Source organism: Oryctolagus cuniculus, chromosome 4, assembly GCF_964237555.1.
Source record: "Oryctolagus cuniculus chromosome 4, mOryCun1.1, whole genome shotgun sequence".
Classification (NCBI taxonomy): Eukaryota; Metazoa; Chordata; class Mammalia; order Lagomorpha; family Leporidae; genus Oryctolagus; species Oryctolagus cuniculus.
The window spans coordinates 30,779,899-30,797,356 of record NC_091435.1 but is presented as its reverse complement, the minus strand read 5'-3'; the positions used below and the strand labels follow the sequence as shown (position 1 = coordinate 30,797,356).

The 17,458-nt window shown below is 37.7% G+C and overlaps 1 long non-coding RNA gene across 17 annotated transcripts in view; it reads left to right on the top strand.

Moving 5' to 3' along the window:
• Positions 1 to 17,458, top strand: part of LOC103350594 (uncharacterized) — a 663,701-nt gene that overhangs the window by 161,994 nt on the left and 484,249 nt on the right. The window lies entirely within an intron of this gene.

Here is a 17,458-nt window from a genome sequence, read left to right as displayed (position 1 = left end):
TGTCTAGAAATATTAACAGAAGTAAATATCCTTCTTATGCAAAACTGCAAATGTAGTATTACAGTTCTATTGAATGTGAAAATATTGTTGTTATTGACTTTGTTTAAAGGCTGCTCTTATTAACAAGATCTGCATTAGATGTTGCTAAATTGATTGAAGTGAAAAATTTGTATCCCAATGACTGGTTTGATAGAATTCGGCTTTGCTATTGTGTGCTGCACCTTCCTGTCAACTTTTTAAGGTGCAGCTGTGTGTTACAGGTTTTGTATACTTGTTTTAAGAATAAAATTTAGTAGACTAAGCTCCTTATACTTGGAGATTTATGCCTTCTGTTTGCTGAAGTAAATTAACAAGCTGAAAGAATATATTAGAGTAATTGTGAAGCTATAAAACTTTACAATAAAGGAAGGAAAGCTTTTAAGGAAGAATGAACATGCTTTCATTTATAAGGCAATTTTGAAGCATTACTTAGTAAATGCAAAGATTTATGGAACTCTATCAACTGCTGCAGAACTGAGTAATATTCTTGGTGTTCACAGAACTACTTAAGTAGAAGAAGAATGCTTATTTTAGAATAGCTTCTAGAATTTGATACAAGATTCCTTCAACAAGTGCAAAATGGGACTGACAAATCCTTTTCTAGGAGAACAAGTTCATTATGTTCTCGTCACCTGTTAACATTCATTCTTTCTTGCCCGCATGCACAGCTCCTGGCTGTTTATTCATGCTGTAGGAAAGTGAAAATCTTTTTGTTTGTAGGAGAAAATGTTCAAGTTTTCATTTGAATGAAAATCTGTGCTTTGCAAATTAATGTTCATATAAGAATTATCTAAAGAGATTTTTAAGACGATCTTTTGTTATGATGATATGATAACCATTAAGAAAGAGCATGTGTGTTGTTTTGTTTTATCTTTTAATATATCCCAGCAAATAGCATTAAGGTATGGCTAATAATGTATGAAAAGCTCGGCCAAGAGATCAACCTTTTGAAAATTTTTCTCTTTGGTATTAAGACTGAAAATAAAAAAGTTTACCCCCTCCCTACTCCCGCCCCCGCAGTCGAATTCAAAAACCAGAAATTAAAGGAAGCTTCATTATTTTTCTTGGTTATAAAATCTACCCACAACTCAGGAAGTTACTATGCTATAGGGAGGGGCTAAAGGAGAATGGTGTTCCCTCTAATGGAAGTAAGTTGTGGCAAACAAAAGATAGGAAAGTCAATGGCTTAGTTTTCCCACCATTTCATCTCTAACACTGATTCTGTCTTTTCATTCCTACTTAGTGATCAGTTGCTGAGATAGAGGCATCTTTTAAAAACTGAAATCAAATGAGGCATTATTTTAATAACATAGTTTTCAGAAGGCATATAATTTCTTATAGGAGGCTAATGTTCCATAGAAGCTTGGATCATGTAGTTGAATACAAGGAAACAGTGATATATGGTGGCCTCTCTCATTTGTATAGAAAATGCATACACGTGTGTATTTACATACAGACCTATGCACATATCTTCTGCTTATGCCTCTGACCTCTGAAGGCAGCATCCTTCTCTTTTAGAGCTATAATTATTTTAAAAGAAATGTATAGATAAAATAGAACAAAGGGAAGGGGATCTGACAAGTACTAAATAAAACAAGAAAAAAATACTTCACCAATAATATGAAGCACTTGTTGCAGAGTATATCATGAGTGGAAATTCATTGTTTTTCATATGAATTTTCCCACATTGGTGATTAATTGTGCTTTTTGTATACACTAGATTTGTGTGTGCGTGTGTGTGTGTGTGTGTTAGGGAGAGAGAGAGGGGGAAAGTCTGTTTCTACTTAGGAGCTCCCATAGTGACAGAGTAGCCTGGACATATGCTAGGGTTATGACACTTAGTGATTTACTTTAATTCTCATGGTCACTAAATTTCAGGTTCTCTCTGTACCCTTGTAGCTGTAGACATCTGTTGCAGTGAATTTGTGCCTTGTCTGTTAAAAGATGAATATCGTATCAGCTGTGTTCTTGTTTCAATTGCATTGATCAATTTATTTTAAAGATGATTTATTCCATCAAAATATGGAGCAGAATCTACAAGATTAGATTCTATCTTCCCAGATGAATTACGAGTACTCAAAGGACATTCCTAGCAATTGGAAGTATAGTTTCATTATTCTCCTTCCTGAGGAGGCACATGTGGAGGTTATTCATCTTGTTGACAATTGGATCTTGGAAGCCAAATCTTCCTTGAATTATGAAAATTTAGAATTTTTCAAAATTTTTTTAAGATTAACTCTGATCACTACTTTTGAAACTCTCTAGTAGATGTATGTTAAAGTTTCACAATACATTATACATATTTTTAAATTGCTTGTTGTACTTTTTGTGTGTGTGTGTGTGTGTGTGTGTGTGTGTATCTGTGTTGCGCTTTTGGTGAATTACTCAGTGGTATCTTCTAATTTAGTAATTACTTTTTGACAGTTTCAGAATTTGTACTATATATATTATTTTATGGAAATTCTAATTGATTTTTCTCACAGCCATATTTCTTGTTTTATTCATACTTATATTCTTGCCCCTTGTAGAGATTTTTTTTAAATGACTTATTTATTTGAAAGCAAAATTATATAGAGAGGGGTAGAGACAGAGAGATCTTCCATTTGCTGATTCACTCCCAAAATGGACATGATGGCTGGTGCTAAGGTGAGCCAAAGCCAGGAATCAGGAACTTTCTCCAGGTCTGCCATGTGGAGGGCAGGGACCCAAGCACTTGACTCATCCTCGGCTCTTTCCCAGGTCACTAACAGGGACCTGGATGGGAAGTGGAGCAGCCGGAACTCAAACTGCCATCCGTATAGGATGCTGATGTTAGGTTCTGGCTTTACCTGCTATGTCACAATGCTGGCCCCAGACATGTAATTTTTGCTTTGTCTCTTTGAGGATCCTAGCATTCTGAAATTGCTCCATTATTTTCATGCAGTCTAGAATGTCTTCATTTACTGTTGGTTTTCATAATATTAGTTTACTGGTGATCTTTTTGTGGTATTTCTGTCATGTCTTGAAGTTACAGTTTTTAGGCTCAATTTGACTGAGAAGGACGTTTTGATCTCTCTCTCTCATTGGGACCCCTCCCATCTAGTCCTGGGGCCTTGGAGTTGGCCCTGCATCCTCCCTAGGCCCAGTCCAGAATCTTTGATATTGGGGGTGTCATAGATCTTGTTGCTCGAACAGCAGTGAGTCCCAGGTTCTGACTGTGAGGCAACGGCTCTTTGCTCTGCCCCCACTAATAGAAGAGCTCTGCGTAAGGCAGGGCTCTGGGGTGGGGATGGTGTGGAAGTCATTTATTCAGCTCCTGCTGCCTTACCCTCAAGTTTTTTTTTTAAAGATTTATTTATTTATTTGAAAGTCAGAGTTACACAGAGAGAGGAGAGGGAGAGAGAGAGAGAGAGAGAGGTCTTCCATCCAATGGTGCACTCCCCAATTGGCCACAATGGCCAGAGCTGTGCCAATCCGAAGCCAGGACCTAGGAGCTTCTTCCAGGTCTCCCAGGTGGGTGCAGGGGCCCAAGGACTTGGGCTATCTTCTACTGCTTTCCCAGGCCATAGCAGAGAGCTGTATTGGAAGAGGAGCAGCCGGGACTAGAACAGGTGCCCATATAAGCAGCCGGCACTTCAGGTCAGAGCGTTAATCCACTGCGCCACAGTGCCAGCCCTTAACCCTCAAGTTTTGATAGGTAAACATGACTGGCTAATACTCCTTGTGGGGGAAGTGTGGCATCCTGGATACGCTACAGACCAAGGGAACGGTTTACCTCCCCTCTGGAGAACCAGGCAGTCTCTAGAATGTGTCTCGCTTTGTGTTTATGTTATATATCTGGTCTGTTTATATTGGTTTTAAGAATCAGTTTTGTTTTACATGATTTCTTTTAAAATTGATCTACTGAGGTTGTATGTTGGAAAGAAAGGCGGGGAATGAAACCAAATTCTTGCAATGCCATCTTGACAATCATTCTTCTATACTGGGGGCTTGGGAACCCAAAACCTGGATTTGAATCCTGATTCATTTATCAACTGTATTAGCTTAGGCAGGCCGTCATCTATTAAAGCCTCTATTTCTTCCCATGAAAAATGTTGATAGTAAGACCTGTCTCCTGGGGATGTTGTCGTCATTGAATGAAATGATGTTGGAAAGTAGTTAGCTTTGTACTTAAACAGACCAAATGTATACATTCAAGATTAGGGCAACAAACCAAACATAATGAATACTTGATAATTCTCAGAACAGATAGCTGTGTTGCTTGCGGTGATTTATTTCTGATATCTAAAATAAATTTCTTTCAAGTGTGAAAGTTCCTGTGTCTAAAAGGTGAGTCCATGTTTTGTTCTATCTATGCATCTTATTAAATACAAGTGAATATAATTCAGAGAATCATAATAAATCAGGAAGAATTTTTAAGAATAATTATCCTAGATCCATGATTCTGTTTTTCATAAATTTTTATTTATATAAGGTGAACAAATTTCACGTATTTCATATATAGAGATTTAAGATCATAGTGATACTTCCCACCTTACCCTCCTTCCTGCCCATTCTTCTTCCTTTCTTATTCTTTCTTTTAATTTTTACAATGACATACTTTCAGTTTATTTTATAATCATGAGCTTAACTCTCCACTAAGTAAATAATTCAACAAATAGAAGAAAAAAAAAACACTGATGAGAAGAAGAGATAAGCAGCCTGAGAACTTGTATTTGGCTTGATTAACAGTAATACCTGGGCCGGCGCCGTGGCTCACTAGGCTAATCCTCCGCCTTGCGGCGCCGGCACACCAGGTTCTAGTCCTGGTTGGGGCACCAGATTCTGTCCCGGTTGCCCCTCTTCCAGGCCAGCTCTCTGCTGTGGCCAGGGAGTGCAGTGGAGGATGGCCCAAGTCCTTGGGCCCTGCACCCGCATGGGAGACCAGGAGAAGCAACTGGCTCCTGGCTTTGGATCAGCGTGATGCGCTGGCCGCGGCGGCCATTAGAGGGTGAACCAACGGCAAAAGGAAGTCCTTTCTCTCTGTCTCTCTCTCTCTCACTGTCAACTCTGCCTGTCAAAAATAAAAATAAATAAATAAATAAAAAACAGTAATACCCATCACCCAGAGATGGTTTCTGTAACAGTAAAGAGAAAGGAGATGGCAAGTCTTTTGTAAATGTTTTAGATGGTCTTGTTTCATGGCTTTGTAGCTAATTTACAATCTCAGTTTCTTTTAAAGTTTTCCGTTTCAGTGGTTTGGGATTCAAGTGTACAGTAACAATAGAGCATACTTTGCTGAGTGAGAAATAAGATTCTGAAAATAAATTGAGGAAAGGAAGAAGATCAGGAAGAAGATGAAGAAGCAGCGGTAGCAACTTGGAATTAATCTTAGAGTTTGAAAACTAGCAAAAGATTTTTCAGAAGCTATTGTCAACAGGTCCTTGTGCAGAACATTTATGAAATAAGCATTTTATTTTCCTTTATTGCCACTGGGTTCCTCTTTACCAGGTTAGCCTCTTTCTTTCATTTCCAAATATACACCAGGAACATTTTCTGCTCATTCCTTAAATATCCAAGCTCTTCACTTCTTGTAGGGCTGCTTTTTTCCCTCTTGCTATCCTCTGTCTGTTCATCTCATCCATCAGCATACTTCACACACTGCTGGAAACCAATATCTAGCCCATTTCTTGTTCTCCAACTTTAGTCTATCCTATTAGCCACAGGCACTTCATACCTACCACATCCAAAACCAAATCATTATCTCCCTGCCAGAGCTTTTCCATCTCGATCCTTTATCTGTCTCATTGCCCAAAGCAAAACAGCACATGAAATCTCCCTTGTGTCTCTCTGCTCCCAAATATTTAAGCATTATGAAATAATAATTTCACTTCTAACCATTTCTATTTATAATCCGTGTCTGATCACATCTATAGGTTTCTCACCATCTGATTAACATTGGGATCACCCACTTCAGAGTTTTCTTGGTTGAGGACAAGAAAGTTGGAGTGCACAGGGCAAGTATTTGGCCTAGTGATTGAAATGCCAATTAAGACACCCTTGTCCCATATTAGCATAACCGGCTCAATAGCTGGCTCGGCTCCTGCTTCTAGGTTCCTGCCAATGTAGACTCTGAGAGGCATTGATGATGTGATGATGGCTCCAATGGTTGGGTCCCTGCCACCCACATGGGAGATCTGGATTGAATTCATGGCTCCTGGCTCCAGCCCTTCCCAGGCCAGCTCAGGTCATTGCGGGGATTTGGGGAGTTCACCAGCAGATGGGAACTCTGCTGGACTGTCTGTGTTTGTCTCTCTGCCTCTCAAATAAATAAATCATTAAAATTTCTTAATTGCAGTCACTTTTTAAAAAGAAATAAAAGAAAGCTGGAATAGGTATCCAAAAGTACTAAGTACCATTGCTTGAGGGTTACTCTTGCAACCATTAGCTCTGCAATCCCAGCCACGTCAAGGCAGCCCTTGCTCGTTCTGGACTAGCGAATACCCTCAGACAGAGTGTCAGATGTTTGCAGCGAAACGCCCTCCATGTGTAAGGAAAACGTGAGTGCCAAGAGTGTATGAGAACACCAAGAGCATCTGCACTGCACTTTGAGAGACACTGAAGTTGTTTCCAGGTGCTGAATATCTCAGTGTTGCAAAGAATATAGTTGTATAGGGCTCCTTGTTGATATGTATCAATTTTTTCTTAGAGTATATTTGTGATACATGTGTGATCCCAATTTTACTACTCTCTAGAATTGGGAAATTACTCCCCAAGAGTGCTGTACAGGTCACTACTTCCATCAGCATTTAGTATAGTACGCTTTTGCCCTCATTCTTTCCAAAACTTAATATTGCCCAATGTTTTAATGGTTAACAGTTGAGTAAAATGGTATTTTAAAGTTCTTTTACATTTGCATATTTTTGATTTCTAAGAACCAAAAAAACTTCCTAATGAATCTTCAAAACATGATCTTTAGGTACCTTAGCTATATAGAGAGTACAGTGCTCTATTCATTTTTATATATGAATATAACTTTATTAACCATTCAGGTATCCTCTATAGTTAATTGCTTCCTAATATGCTTGCCAATTTTTTATTAGGTTGTTTATCTGTTTCTTATTTACTTTTTGATATTTGTTATATATTCTTGCTGTTGATACTTAGACTATTATATATCTTTCAAATAATATCTCAAAACTATCCTTTTGCTTTTAAACATTTAGGTATTCCTTAAATGAGAATTTTTAGAATTTTAATTAGTTTGAATACACAACATGTTCATAATGTTGAAACCACATGAATCTGGAAATCTATGACATGAAGTCTTCGTCCCACCCTTGTTTCACATCCCCTCCGTGTCTTCTAATGTAGATACTTCCCAGAGCATCTCTCAACTATAAAGCAAATAAAGATAGTTCCTACAACCTTCACTATACACAGCACTTTGATATTTATTTATTTTATTTGTAAGAGAGAGAGAATCTGCCATCCACTGGTTCACTCCCCAAATGCTCCCCAAAACTAGAACAGTCAAAGTCAATAGCCTGGGACTCAATCTAGGTCTACCAAATGGATAGGAGTAACCCAACTGCTTGAACCATCATCTTCTCACTCCCAGGTGTGCATTAGTAAAAAGCTAGAATTGGGAGCAGAGCCAAGACTTGAATGCGGGCATACCATATGGGTTATATGAGTGCCAAACTGTTAAATGCTATGCAAAATGTTTGCCCCATATAGTATTTTAAGCTCTGTGTTCTGTTATGAAATGTACTGTGAAGGTATTTTGAGACATGTAAGGAATTGTGCCAGATGTGATGAGGAAAGAAAACATGATATACAGCCTACTCACTGAGCTTATAGACTCTTACAATGTGAGAGGCTCATAAAACCCTGTGGGAATTCACCAGGGAAATATCTATTTTTAACACAAAGAATTAATATTATTTAGAACAATAGAGAACCATGCACCAAGGAGATACAATTTATTCCCACACCACAATTTCTTTCTAATCTACCTTCTTAAATATTGAGTTTTCTATAGCTGAGAGCAGTTTAACAAATTTATAATTGAAGGGGCTAGGGTTGTGGCACAGCAGGTTAAGCTACCACCTGCAAACACCACCATCCCGTATGGGTGCCCATTAGAGTCCTGGCTGCACCACTTAGGATTCATTTCACTGCTAATGTTCCTACCTCACACATGGGAGACCCGGGTGGAGTTCTAGGCTCCTGGCTTTGGCCTTGCCCAGACCTGGTCGTGTGGCCATTTGGGAAGTGAACTAGCAAGTGAAAGATTGATCTCTCTTTCTCTCTCTCTGTATGTGTGCCTGTCTCTCCTCTCTATTTGACCATGCTTTTCCAAAAAAACAAATAAATCTATTTTTTAAAAAAAATTATAATAGAAGAGAATGTATGTTAAAGACCTACTACATATCATACATTGTGAGAGATATTTGGGATGCAAAAGTGAATAAAGTAGACAGCATGTGATTTCATGGAAGGTAGAGACCGAGTATTACATTATCATTACATTACATTATCAATGAAGGTAAAATGGACATAGTATACCACTCAGAGGGCTTTACAGAAGATGTAGTATATTAATTGGGAGTGTGGGCTTCAGGGAGAGGAACGTTCAAGGAGTGGGGAGATGGGCAAGTGATGGTGGGGATTGTTCCAGTCTGAAGAAGGAGTGTGGTGGGCAGAGACTTCTGGGAGGTGTGAATGACTGAGAAGAAATGATAGAGGTAGGAAATAAACAGTGGCTTTCTCCCTGAAGGCGAACTTTGCAGTCTATCCATAATACAATACTCCCCCATTTAAAAGGGTTAATACAGTTAAGATGGTCATACATGGGGACTGGCATTGTGGGGTTGCAGGTTAAGCCTCAGCATCCCATACAGGTGCCAATTTGAAATCTGACTGCTCTGCTTCTGATCTAGCTCCCTGCTAATGAGTCCAGGAAAGCAGCAGAAAATGACTCAAGTGCTTGGGTTCCTGCACCTACGTGGGAGACCCAGAAGAAGTTCCTGCCTCCTGGCTTCTGCCTGGTCCAGCACTGGCTGCAGTCTTTTGGCGTAGTGAACCCCTGGATAGAAGATTCTCTCTCTCTCTGTCTCTGTCTCTTCTCCTGTCTCCGAAACTTTGCCTTTCAAGTAAAAAAAATTAATATTAAAAAAAAGATCATCATACATTGTCTTTACCTAGATGGAAAAATATCCCAAGAAAGTGATGGTAATTAAAACATAACAGTATGTACCTTTTCTGAAGAAACTTCTTGATCTGATTGCCATAGCTACTGATACTTTCTTTTTTGTTTGCTTTTAAAATTTTAGCTCCCACATATAAGGAAGAACCTACAGTATTTGTCTTTCTGGGTTCAGCTTGAAAGGGGAACACTTTATACACTGCTTGTGACAATGAAAATTAGTGCATCTGCTGTGGAAAACAGTGTGGAGAATTCTTTAAAAAACTAGAAATTGACTTACTATATGGTCCAGCAATCCCACTACTGGGTTATACCCAACAGACTTGAACACAGTGTATCAAAGAGATACCTGCACCACCATGTATATAGCAGCACTGTTCACAATAGCCAAAATTTGGAAGGAACCAAGGTGTCCAACATCTGATGCATGGATAAAGAAAATGTGGTGTGTGTATATATATATATATATATATCATATATATATGATATTCTTTAATTTGCAGCAAAATGGATGCAACTGGGTCAGGTTCTTGGTGAAAATTATAAAAGAATCCAGTTGTTGCAGAAGACTTCCAGTAAATATAAGAAACCCAACTGTGGGCTCAGCATGGGGATGGAGGGGAAGAAGTGCACCATGGAATGGAACTTGTGCTGCGGTTCTCGAATGTGTATAGTATAAAGGAACCCATGTAGGTAAAAAAAAGTGGTAATGAGGGTGGTTTAGTGACAAACTATCATGTCTATTCTACATAGTATAAGATAGAGCCCCATAGAAGAGAACCAGTTAGGGAACTACATTCCCCAGTACTAGATTGGGCCTGACTTTATAAAATAGCTGTGAAATGTGTTTCAGATATTATTTTTCAATACAGAATTTTTAAAGAATTAATATTAAAAATTCAAGATTTTTCATTTGACTTCTTTTGGGGGGGGGATTGTTGGTTGGGATTATAAATCATTTTCATAGTTGTAAATAAGGAAAATAAGTCATAAAAATACTAGGGAAGTAAAACTTTCAGTGAGTCCTTACTGCATTCTGCCATTTTTTTTAATACCTGCCAGTCCCTAGTGAATTTGCTGGTTTAAATCATGTAACTTCTAGGAAATGGGTATTTCTAACGAAAGAAATACACAGTTATAAACAATTTATAGAGTTTATTTGGAATAAATATATTATCTTTTATATTCCATTTATTCATACATTTCACATTATAGAGCAGTCAGTACTTGGTTTTTCTCACTTTTTTGTCTTTGATGCTTGGATATTTGCATATTTCCTCTTAAACTGAATAATATTAGATATGGAGAAACTATGGCCAGGCCTTTTGATTTTGACTTACTTTGTGACATTTCCTATTCTTTCAAGACCTTAACATATCTTTTATATAAAATATTCACTACTTCTGTTAATTTATTGGTCCTGTGATGACTCTAAAACATCTAATTTAGATCTTTGGGGCTGTCATTGTTGTTATTTGTTTTCAATCAGGTCCATTTCTCTTGTATTTATTTTTCTAAGGAATATTGCTATTTATTATTTATTAGTTTGGCTTTCATCCAAGGATACAAATGCTTCTTTATAATTTCCTTCTGGCCTTGCAATTGCATTAACTTGCTTTGTTTTGCATCTCTTACCTTTTATCCTGAAAGGTGTAGTTGATTTCTGCATTCACATCTCATAATTTGTAATTTGAAGAAAAAGTCCTATTTCTCTTCAGCTCTTTGCTAAATTTTGCATTCAGGTCTCTAATTGTTTGCTTCTTCTGGGTATTTTAAGTTTCTCTTACACTCTTTTTTATTGCTGACACAGTCCTCTTCCTAGCAGAAATTTCATTCCATTTTCTGTTAAATATGTCTCTCAAAAAAGAGGAAAACATCTTAATGCTTGAAATAACATGTGGTATTCTTTGATAGCATTGTTTTCTATGTTAAATTTTGGTATCTTGTAGCCACTAACAATTGTCTTCCTTACTGTTTTCATCTTAATATGTTCTTGTCTGCCAGATGCAAAATAGTGAGATTAGATTTCACGTTTTTGAAGGCAGGATATTGCAACACAAGTTAGCAAGATTTTTTACAATCAATATTCATTTGTATTAGCTACACACTAGAAATTACATAGGGAAAAATGTTGTAATAATATGGCCCAAGTTATCTAAGTTTAGAGCACTTTCATCAACATTTAGAACTCTTTTGTCCTGTAAATAGATAAAATGATCAATGCTTACTTAATATAATTAACTTTCTGATCACTGTTATGTAATTAGCAAATACATGTAATTATTTATTGGATTATTAGAAATGACTAGTTATAAGCAGAAAATTAGGGCAACGTTGGTGCTTGATATATGGATGTGATACTATACACAATGTACACATATATGAGATGTTATGAGAAACTATATGGAAAAATGTGTATTATAAAAAAGTGTTTCAGGCATGGAAAGCCAAGACACTCTGGCAAAAGATCTCTGCGAGTGAGATCCCAGTGGAAGGAACGGGTCATCAAAGAAGGAGGTACCTTTCTCTGAAGGGAGGAGAGAACCTCCACTTTGACTATGACCTTGTCTAAACAAGATAAGAGTCGGAGAACTCAGAGGGCTTCCATAGCCTTGGAAACTCATGACTGGAGCATAGGGGGATTGCTGATGCCATGGACAGGAGTGTCAATTGGTGAAGTCAACAACAGGAGTCACTGTGCACTTACTCCTCATGTAAGATCTCTATCCTTAATGTGCTGTACATTGAGATTTAATGCTATAACGAGTACTCAAACAATATATTTCACTTTGTGTTTCTGTGGGGGTGCAAACTGTTGAAATCCTTACTTAATGCATACTAAACTGATCCTCTGTAAAAAAAAAAAAAAAAAAAAAAAAAAAAATTATCAACTCCCAACTTGACTCTCACTGGGATTAAACATGACAATAGGTCTGCTCTGATTTCATCATCATTTAAAAAAATCATCTATTATTTTTCACTTTATGTTTCTGTGTGGGAGCAAACTGTTGAAATCCATACTTAATGTATACTAAGCTGATCTTCTGTATATTAAGATAATCGAAAATGAATCTTGATGTGAATGGAAGGGGAGAGGGAGTGGGAAAGGGGAGGGTTGTGGGTGGGAGGGACGGTATGGAGGGGAAGCCATTGTAATCCATAGGTCGTACTTTGGAGATTTATATGCATTAAATAAAAGTTTAAAAAAAAAAAAGAAAGTTGAGAGCAGAAAAAAAAATTATACATCGATTTTAAAAAATGTTTTGTCCCAAATTAAACCTTTCTTTTAATTCTATTTTCCATGAATTTTTGAAGTAGTTTTGTAAGGATAGATATAGTTATGTGAGTGTGTGTGTGTGTGTATGTGTAATTTCCTATACACTGTGGAAAATTTCCTATTTCACCTGTATAAGTTACTGAAGTATTTTAAGTTATAACAAGATAAAATGAAGTCTGTGGTTTAAAAAATTCCAGAATGTATCATGAAATAAGAGGAACCAAGACATGTACTCCTTGGAATTTTTAAAATTAATTATTAATAAATTATATAATTTCAAAATAATATTAATCATTTCAGGAAAATTTAGGTGGATTGCCTTTCTTTTGAATCTATTTTTAAGCCAGTGGCTTTATTTGTAAAATTAGGGAAAATTTCATATTCATCATTAATTTTGCAGCATCTTATCTTTCCATGATATTTGCTAGACCCAGGAATACACAGATAACTAAGACAGGATTTCCTCTCTCAAGAAGTTCCTCTATAATTTTAGTTCATTTAAAATAAAATGTGAATTTTCTCCTATTTCTCTTCAATTTTCTCAAGTAATGACTCTCAATCTAGAGTAATTTCTTTGGGTTACCCCACATTTTAATTTAAGAGAGGGAATGCTGCACATTATGTATCAACAAATCAGGACTTGTTATATCCCTGATCATTTGCAGCCACTCTGACCTGCTCACCAGTATCTAAGTGAAATGAAGAAGGGTTAACTAACTGAATTTCTTTAATCTATTGTAGATAGGCAGAATATAAATATAAATATACTAATTCAGAGTATAAATTGTTACCAAATTAAAGATTTTAGTTAAGTATAAGGCAAGAACACTCTGAATGGTGTTATAATAAAAACAATTAGTGTAATAGCAATGCATACAATGGAAAAACACCTGGCTGGCCTTGAATAATGAACAGGTTTGGGACATATGGCTATGAGTTTAAAAGTATAGTCAAATGGAGTCAGTGTTAGATGGGAGGTCTGGAGACCCATTCCATATAGATGTAGCAAATCCCAGGAGAGTGATAGGGGACAAATGAAGAAACTTAGATCCCAGTAGCAGCCTGGGGGTGGGTTTAGCATTGGGGAAAAGAGGACTAATAAAAAGTCAAAATTAAGATCATTTTAGTGAATTCATCCAAAAATAAGACCAGGAGAATTCAGAGGTTAGATCTCATTCTATGGAACCGGCTTGTAGTAGGGAACAGTTATTTCTTTTTTTTTTTTTTTTTTTTTCATTTGTGAATTCTTTTTTTCCCTTTTTTTTATTTAGTAAATATAAATTTCCAAAGTACAGTTTATGGATTACAATGGCTTCCCCCCCCCATAATTTCCCTCCCACTTGCACCCCTCCCATCTCCCGCTCCCTCTACCCTTCCATTCACATCAAGATTCATTTTCAGTTATCTTTATATACAGAAGATTGATTTAGTATATATTAAGTAAAGATTTCATCAGTTTGCACCCACACAGAAACACAAAGTGTGAAATGCTGTTTCAGTACTAATTATAGCATTACTTCACATTGGACAACACATTAAGGACAGATCCCACATGAGAAGTAAGTACACAGTGACTCCTGTTGTTGACTTAACAAATTGACACTCTTGTTTATGGCGTCAGTAATCTCCCTAGGCTCTTGTTATGAGTTGCCAAGGCTATGGAAGCCTTTGAGTTCGGTGACTTCAATCTTATTCCGACAGGGTCATAGTCAAAGTGGAAGTTCTCTCCTCCCTTCAGAGAAAGGTACCTCCTTCTTTGATGGCCCCGTTCTTTCCGCTGGGATCTCACTTACGGAGATCTTTCATTTAGGTCTTTTTTTTTGGGGGGGGGGAACAGTTATTTCTACAGTCATCTGCAAAATATAGACCATGGACTTTCTAGTTCATGGACATTTTTGCCAAATTGGTAAAAATTCTGTTGTGAATACTTTAGGAAAAAATATTTATTTTATGTGGGAAGTTGTCAATGCATATAGGCATAGGTAGTCTAGGAATTCAAGAGAGGTAGATAAAACATGGAACCCAACTTACTAACAGTAAACTCTGAGGAAGAAAAGAACAATGACTAGGGCAAGTGTTTGACCTGTCCTGTTTTCGGAACACTCTGCTAACAGCACTGCCTGACAGTTTTCAGTCTCAACCAATTCAAGAGGCAAAGGATCTTGGTCCAGTGGCTCCTTGACTTCTTATTGTTTTGGGGGATGGACAAGGTTGTGTGTGGAGAATGAGGAGTCAGTTTAGAACAAGGGAGAGCACCTGTTAAAGAGACTGATGGGTAAGAGCTCAATTGAAGCACAAAATGCAGTGGAAAAATATGTCCCTTCTGACATAGCACAATTTGCAATGGGATTTGGTTTTGAACTGAAATTGGGGAATGAAAAAGGAAAGACTACTATGGGGAAAATTTAAGGAAAAGAAAGTATATCGATGTTCAATTGAAAATAGCAAGAAGGGTGCATACTTCTGAAGAGACACGTTAGTCACAAAAGGAGCTGGTGCTAGTGAGATGAAATGAAAATAATGTTTGCAAATTGCTCTGAAAAGTGGGAGAAAGGTAAGAAAGCAAGTTGTGCAGGCAGTTGAAAACAATGGAGGAGAGAAGTCAAACTGGGATGTTTTTCTTTTAAAATAATCATGACTCAAATCTGTTGTAATATTGCTTTTTATATACTATGAAAAGTTAAAAAAATATTGTCATGATCTTTTAAACTGCAATAAAGTTTTAGAATATTCTCTGGATCAGTAACTCATGTAGCCGTCAAGACAAAGTATAACATGTTGATAACTTCTGATAAGATACCTTGCACAAATGAAATTAATAAATGTCATACCAACTACATTTCCTAGACATTCATTTATTTTTATTTGTATGTATCTCATAAATGCAACATTGGGATTTATATATATATATATATATATGTATGTATGTATTTTATAAATGCAACATAGTAATTCTTCCCACCATACCCACCTATCCACCCATTCCTCCCCTTCCTCCTCCCTTTCCTGTTTAGTCTGACAAAGAAAAAAGAAAAATAAAGAAAGAATGGAATAAAAAAACTAAGAGAACCGTTCCTCAACTGTCTTGACAAGGGCTGTTCTATGTTATTGCTTCTTGAAGGTGATTTTGTTTTCTTTTTTTCCCCTTCCTCTTTTCCCTTCCTTCCTCCCCTTCTTTCCTTTTAGAGACTTGATTGTCTTTAAAGAAGAACCCAAGGATGACACATCTTTTGTGAGCTCTTAGACATAACTATAACTTATGAGATATAATAGTATCCTCCATTTAATATACTTAAAGGAATTGATTCTTGAGAACAAGTTCTACTATTAAGTCTCATGATACAACTCTTTGGGGACCGAGGTCCTGCATGGGAAGTTAGTGCACAGGGACTCTTGTTATTTATTTTAAAAATAACACTCTTAAGTATGATGTTAGCGATCATGCAAGGCTCTTGACGTGAGCTGCCTCAGCTATGGAATCCTTTTGGGTCCACTTGCTCCACAAGGTTATAAACAAAGTGAAAGTTCTCTCCTCCTTTCAGAGAAAAGTACATCCTTGTTTGTTGGCCACTTCTTTCCACTAGGGTCTCACCCAGAGGAGTCCAATATGTAAGACTTTTTTTGCCAGAGTGTCTTGGTTTTCCATGCCTGAAATGCTCCCTCTGGGCTTTCCAGTCAGACTGGAGTGTACTAAGGGCTGATTCTAAGGACGGAGTGTTGTTTAAAGCAATTGTGATTTTATGAGTCTGCTGAATGGACTGCTTCCCATGTAGGAGCCTTCACTCTTTTTTTTTTTTTTTTTTTTTTTTTTTTTTTTTTTTTTTAATTTTTCTTGGCAGGCAGAGTTAGATAGTGAGAGAGAGAAAGAGACAGAGAGAAAGATCTTCCTTTTTCCGTTGGTTCAACCCCCAAGTGGCCGCTACGGCCAGCGTGTTGCAGCCGGCACACTGCGCTGATGCGAAGCCAGGAGCCAGGTGCTTCCTCCTGGTCTCCCTTGTGGGTGCAGAGCCCAAGGACCTGGGCCATCCTCCACAGCACTCCCTGGCCACAGCAGAGAGCTGGACTGGAAGAGGAGCAACTGGAACAGCATCCGGCGCCCCAACCGGGATTAGAACCTGGGGTGCCAGCACCGCAGATGGAGGATTAGCCTATTGAGCCACGGGGCACTGGCCACCTTCACTCCTTTTTAATTCTGTCTATTGTTGTTTCCAAACTACTTAGTCCTATTTATGTGATTACTTGAACACTTGATCATATCTATTTGGTCACTTTACCACTTAATCCTACCCATTTGATCTTTATAACACTTAAGCTGCTGGTTTTTTTTTTTTTTAATTTGTTTATTTATTTATTTATTTATTTACTTGAAAGTCAGAATTATACAGAGAGGCAGAGAGAGAGCGAGAGTGAGAGCGAGAGCAAGAGAGAGAGAGAGAGAGAGGTCTTCCATCCACTGGTTCACTCCCCAAATGGCCGCAATGGCTGGAGCTGCGCCAATCCAAAGCTAGGAGCCAAGAGCTTCTTCGGGGTCTCCGACGTGGGTGCCAGAGCCCAAGGACTTGGGCCATCTTCTGCTGCTTTTCCAGGCCATAGCAGAGAGCTGGATCAGGAGTAGAGCAGCTGTGTCTCAAACCAGCAGCCATATGAGATGCTGGCTCTGCTGGCGTCGACTTTATCCACTACACCACAGCACTGGCCCCAAGCTGCTGTTTTTATCAGCTGCCTTAAGGGACTATGGGATCTTATGGCTAGTTGTTAAGCTGTACCCTTAGAAGTAAGTCCATATGAATGTATGTAGGACTATACTGCTTTGCAGTTACAAGCTTCATACATTTCACAATTACAACTTTAAGATCATGGTAATTCTTCCCACTGTGCCTGCCCTCCCACTCACACCCCCACTCTTCCTTTTCCTATTCTCTTGTTATTACTAAGATCGATTTTCAAATAATTTTATGCATATATGATTAACT